A 6,000-nucleotide genomic window follows, 5' to 3' on the forward strand; every position below is an offset into this window, starting at 1 on the left:
TCCTCGTGTACCTGCTGTGAACCCATTCCAAGGTCAGCACATCCTTCCTGAGACATGGGGCTCAAAATAGCACATAATACTCCACATGTGGTCTCACCAGAGCCTTATAGAGCCTCAGAAATACATCCCTGCTTTTACATTCAAATCCTTTCAACATAAATTCCATCACTGCATTTGCCTTCCTAACTAATGACTCAACCTGCAAGTTTACACTGAGAGACCCCGGACTTGGATTCCCAAGTCTCTTTTCACTTCAGACATCTGAATTTTCTCGGTAGTCCATGTTTTTATTCTTCCTACCAAAGTGCATGGTCCCACAATTTCCCAGTTTGTACTCCATCTGCCACTTCTTTGCCCATTATCCTAACCTATTCACATCCTTCTTGAGTCTCCATGCCTCTTCGACGTTACTTGTCCCTGTACCTACCTTTGTATCACCTTTAAACTTCACCAGAATGCCTTCAGTTCCTTCATCTGGATCGTTAAGGTGTAAAGTGAAACGTTGTGGTCCCGACACTGAGCCTAATGGAACACCCATTAACACTGGCTGTCATCCTGAGAAAGGCACTTTTATCGACACTCTCTGCTTCCTGCCAGACAGCCAAATTTCTATCCATGCTAGCACATTGCCTCTAATAAAAAGGGCCATTGCCTTATTCAGTAGCCATTGTCAAAGACCTTCTGGAAGTCCAGGTGGACTATTGGCTCTCCTTGTTCTAAGCTGCTCGTTACGTCCTCAAGGTTATCTAGCAGATTTTCCAGGCATGACCTCCCCTCGATGAAACCATGCTAACTTTGACTTATTTTACCGTCCGCAGTCAACTTATCAGAAATCTCATCTTCACAATGCATTCCAGGATCTTACCCAGAGCCAAGTTTAGATTTGACAATCTGTGATTTTCCGTTTTTTGCTTTACCTTTTTAAACAGGGGTATCACCTTAGCGAATTTCCAGTCCTCTGAGAATCTCCCTGATTCGAGAGATTCCTGAAAGATCACCACCAACGCCTCCCCTGTCTCATCAGCTATCTGCCTTAGAAATCTGGAGTGGAGTCCATCTGGTCCAGGTGATTTACTTACCTTCAGGCCATTCAGTTTTCCCAGCACCTTTTCCTTGATGATTGCCACCTTACTCAGGTCTGTCCACTAAGTCTTTCCAATGTTTGGGATATTACTCGTGTTTTCAACCGTGAAGACTGACACGAAATAATTTTTCAGCTCCTCAGCCATTTCCTTGTTCCACTTTACTATCTCTCTTGTGTCAATTACTTGCGATCAGATGCCCATTTTTGCCTCTCATTTGCCCTTTCCATATCGAAAGATTCTCTTACAGTCTTTCTTTATATTTAATCTTCTCACTCCTTACCTTTTTTTTTGCTCTCTGTTGGTCTTTACAAATGTTGCGACATGGTGGTGAACGCCTCTATTAATTAAACCAAACACCCTGGAAAGCTCAACTCACCTCGAAAGCTGTTAGAATATGAATGACAGAGAACTCCCAAATTCCACTATTTAAAGAAAATAACGCCAATGTATTTTTAACTGTAAAAGTGAACATTAAGCCACAACTATTTACAACTTCAACCAACCCTCCCACCCCACCACAGATCTGTCCTCAACTGTATAACAATATGGTGTTTCAATTAGACACTTATGAAGATTACATCAACTTAATTTCAAAACCACAAGCCACTGCCCTCCTCTGTGATTTTACTCTTCTGGCTGCTGAATTCACTGGGTCGTCGTATTGCTGTTTACTGTGAATATGTTTCATATGAAAAAATATCTATGATATCTATGATATCTATGAGTATTTCCTAATTTCTTGCGGAGCATGATGGTTGATCCCCAGGCTTCTTCCGTCTCGATGGCATCTGTTCTCTCCCCAATTTTCAAAATATTCGCATTTTATGACCCCAGCATCAAATTGTCTCACTGGTTCAATGTTGGCAAAACAATAAATTCAATCTCGATTTGCATTCAGTAACAGAGAGAGTGAAGGAAAGAGAGTGTTGCATGCAATAGTGAGAGTGGTGGAGCAAGAGCCTTGTTCGGGGGCAAGTGCTGTAACAGATATACAGAGAGTGTGAGGGAGTAGAGAGAATAGGGAGACATTTGTCCTGGCAGATCGGGGAAGGTTATTGATGCTTGTCCTCTATTGATGGGCATTTCTTCACATCATCTCACCATCGGGGTGAGCCTCCCCAATGTCTTGTCCACTTCGATCACAAAAACACCACAGAGCACATCCCACAGCTTCTTCAGAATCAATTTGTGTGGATCTTGCAAACAACAAGGAGGAACAAACATTGGTGCCTTACATATCTAAACCAAAACTGTAGTGCATCCGATTCTCTGGAAATTAGATATGCAAATATACTTGGGTTCTGTATTAATACTGGATGATCTAAAATTGCATCTAAACTGCGTTAACTAAATGATTGCTGATGCTGTGGAAACTACATTTCATAAGTGTATATGAGGTAGATTGAAGAGTATGTTGTGAACCAAAGTAGAGAGCAGGATATTTCGTGCGTGGTGTTGTGTGGTCAGAAGGACTAATTACTTACCTTGCTCTGAGGAAGCTATTGGGCATATTGTGACATTAATATGTTTCATTTTACACGGCGCCTGCAAGCAATATAGAATGCTTGAACATTACTCTCAAACATCATGGAAACCCGAAGGTTAGAGGGCCAAGTGAATTGGAAAAATGCAATATGACATTTAGTGTGAGACAAACAATGGTTGTCAGTGATAGAAATACTGTAAAGTCTGAAAAATACGTACATATCACTAAGTTACAAACACCAAAGAAAGGGAAGGGGTCTCATTGATGGTTTCCACAAGAAATTAATGATTGCATTAAATCTAAGGAAGCAGAATCAGAAGAATTCCAATATTGTGCAAACCTGAACATTCTGAGAGATTTATTTTCTGAAAATAAGGACGAAGAAAGTGTTAAGGAAATCAAAAGGAACATGAATACAAACAAACAGGAAACACGAAGACTGCTCAAATTTACGATCCATGTACCAAAGAATACGAAAGTAAGGCCAATGTGGAAATTTGTAAGGTATACGAGAATTTATTGTGGGGAACAAGGAAAATGGCAGAGAAACTAACCAGCTACTTTGCATCTGTCTTCATAGAGGAAGCGCCAGGCAATCTCTGTGTAAAGAAAGTAATCACCTGGGACTTGTGAAACTTAAGACATAAAGTCAATTCGAATCAGCAACAAGGTAGTACTTGAACATGGAGCTAGATTGATAATTGCTAAGTCTGATGGGCCAGATATACTTCATATCAAAATGTCAGAAATAAAACAGCATATTAATTGAACTGTCGGTGACTGTGTTTCATTTTACTGTAGATCCTGCAAAGACCATAAGCCCTTGTAGGTAACTGGAAGGTAGTAAACATGATCCATCCATGTTCACAGGGAAGAAGAAATAATGTGGAGAACAGCAGACCAGTTAATTTGACATATGTAGGGAAACAGTTAGAATCCATTATATAAGAAGTGATATTGGGTACTTAGAAATAAACAGCAAAATTGCAGAGAATCACAATGCATTTCTGACAGAGAAATCATGCCTGACAAACTTCGGAATTCGGAGTTATTTCTTGCAGCGTAGACCACGCACAACCAGTGGAGGTAGTGTATTTGGATTTTCAGAAGTCTGGGCGGGAAAAATTTCTGGCTGTAACAGCTGCTCCTTTTTTGAGGTACTTTAGATGTTGAAGGTGATTTCCTCGAATTCCGGGAGCAGCAATTACTGTTTTGTATGCTGTTGCATTGTTTTGGAACTTTGGGGAAAAAAGTCAAAGCAACAGCAGTTTTAAGAGGGAAAGGAACAGACTAAGGAAGCACATGGTGAGGGGAAGAAACTGACAGGACAGTGTACCTGCGCAGTTACTGCCTTTGCAGTTTGAATTCATGTATCGCTGGGTAATTGAGTGCATCTAGTAAAATTAACAAACAGTGAAATTTACAACTGGTTTGGAGGAACTGTTTGAGCAATGTCCCCAGCCAGATAAGTGAATTGTTTTCACTGTGTCCTACAGAAAGTCTGCAGAAGTGAGTAGAGTGGGTTCTTCCTTTATTATATGTTTTTGAGATATATCTCTTCATTAATCTTAAAATATAAGCCATAAATATTAATTTAACCTGGGGCAGTGTTTTGTAGAGGAATAAGACCGTTTTATTTTTCTGGGTCTGACGATTGTGAAGGAGCACAAATGGCCTTAGTAGAATCATATGCGCTTCTTGTCAGATGTGGGAGTTTAAAGAGGATTTGACTGTTACTGTGGATTATATCTGCAATAAATGCTTCTCGTTGCGAATCCTATCAGATCGAATGGACCGGTTGGAGAGACAGTTAGAGACAATTAAGAATTTGGAACAGCAACAGTATGTGATGGATGGCAGTTATAGCAAGGGGAGAAAGTCTCAGATGCAGTCACATAGATGGGTTAACTCCAAGAAGCGTAAGAGAGGTAAGCAGCTAGGTGCAGGAATCTTCTGGGGCTGTCCCCATTTCAAATAAATATGCTGTTTTGGAAAATGTCGGGGGCGGGGTGGGATTGGATTCACAGGGGAATGTAGCACGAACAGGCAAGTTTCTGGTATTGAGACTGGGTCTAATGCAACAAGGTGTACGTCGGATTCCACGAGGTCAATTGTGTTAGGGTCTCCCTAGTCTGAGGTACAGACAGATGTTTCTGTGGCCAGCAGAGAAAAAGCAGAATGGTTTGTGGCTTCCCTGGTGCCAGGATCAAGGATGTCTCAGAAAGGGTGCAGAATATTCTCACGGGGGAGAGGGGCCAGCAAGAGGTCACTGTCCACATTGGAACCAACGACATAGGAAGGGAAAAGTTTGAGATTCTGGACGGAGATTGCAGGGTGTTAGGCAGAAATTTAAAAAGGAGGTTCTCGAGAGTAGTAATATCTGGATTACTCCCGGCGCGACGAGCTCGTGAGAGCAGGCATAGGAGGATAGAGCAGATGAATGCATGGCTGTGGAGCTGGTGTATGAGGGAAGGATTCACATTTTTGGTTCATTGGAATCTCTTTTGGTGTAGAAGGTACCTATACCAGAAGGACGGATTGCACTTAAATTGGAAGGGGACGAATATACTGGCAGGGAGATGTGCTAGAGCTGCTCTGGAGGGATTAATCTAGTAAGTGGGGTGGGGGGTGGGGGTGGGGAAGGGGGTCAGAGAGATAGTGAGGAAATAGATCAATCGGAGATTGGTACAACTGAGAACAGAAACGAGTCGAACAGTCAGGGTAGGCAGGGACAAGGTAGGACTAAAAAGGTAAACTGCATTATTTCAAAGCAAGGGCCTAACAGGGAAGGCAGACTAACTCAGGGCATGGTTAGGAACATGGGACTGGGATATCATAGCAATTACAGAAACATGGCTCAGGGATGGGCAGGACTGGCAGCTAAATGTTCCAGGATACAAATGCTATAGGAAAGATAGAAAGTGAGGCAGGAGAGGAGGGGGAGTGGCATTTTTGGTTATGGATAGCATTGCAGTTATACTGAGGTAGGATATTCCTGGAAATATATCCAGGGAAGTTATTTGGGTAGAACTGAGAAATAAGAACGGGATGATCACCTTATTGAGATTGTATTGTAGACCCCCTAATAGTCAGAGGGAAATTGAGAAAAAAACCTGTAGGTGATCTCAGCTATTTGTAAGAAAGTAGGGTGATTATGGTAGGAGAGTTTACCTTTCCAAACATAGACTGGGCCTGCCATAGCGTTAAGGGTCTAGATGGAGAACAATTTGTTAAGTGTGTACAGGAAAATTTTCTGATTCAGTATGTGGATGAACGTACTAGAGAAGGTGCAACCCGAAGGAGATAAGGCAGGGCAGGTGACTGATGTGTCAGTGGAGGTGTACTTTGGGGCCAGCTACCATAATTCTGTTAGATTTTAAAAAATTATGGAAAAGGATAGACCAGATCGAAAAGTTGAAGTTCTAAATT

The sequence above is a fragment of the Chiloscyllium plagiosum genome, chromosome 8, assembly GCF_004010195.1.
Source record: "Chiloscyllium plagiosum isolate BGI_BamShark_2017 chromosome 8, ASM401019v2, whole genome shotgun sequence".
Classification (NCBI taxonomy): domain Eukaryota; kingdom Metazoa; phylum Chordata; class Chondrichthyes; order Orectolobiformes; family Hemiscylliidae; genus Chiloscyllium; species Chiloscyllium plagiosum.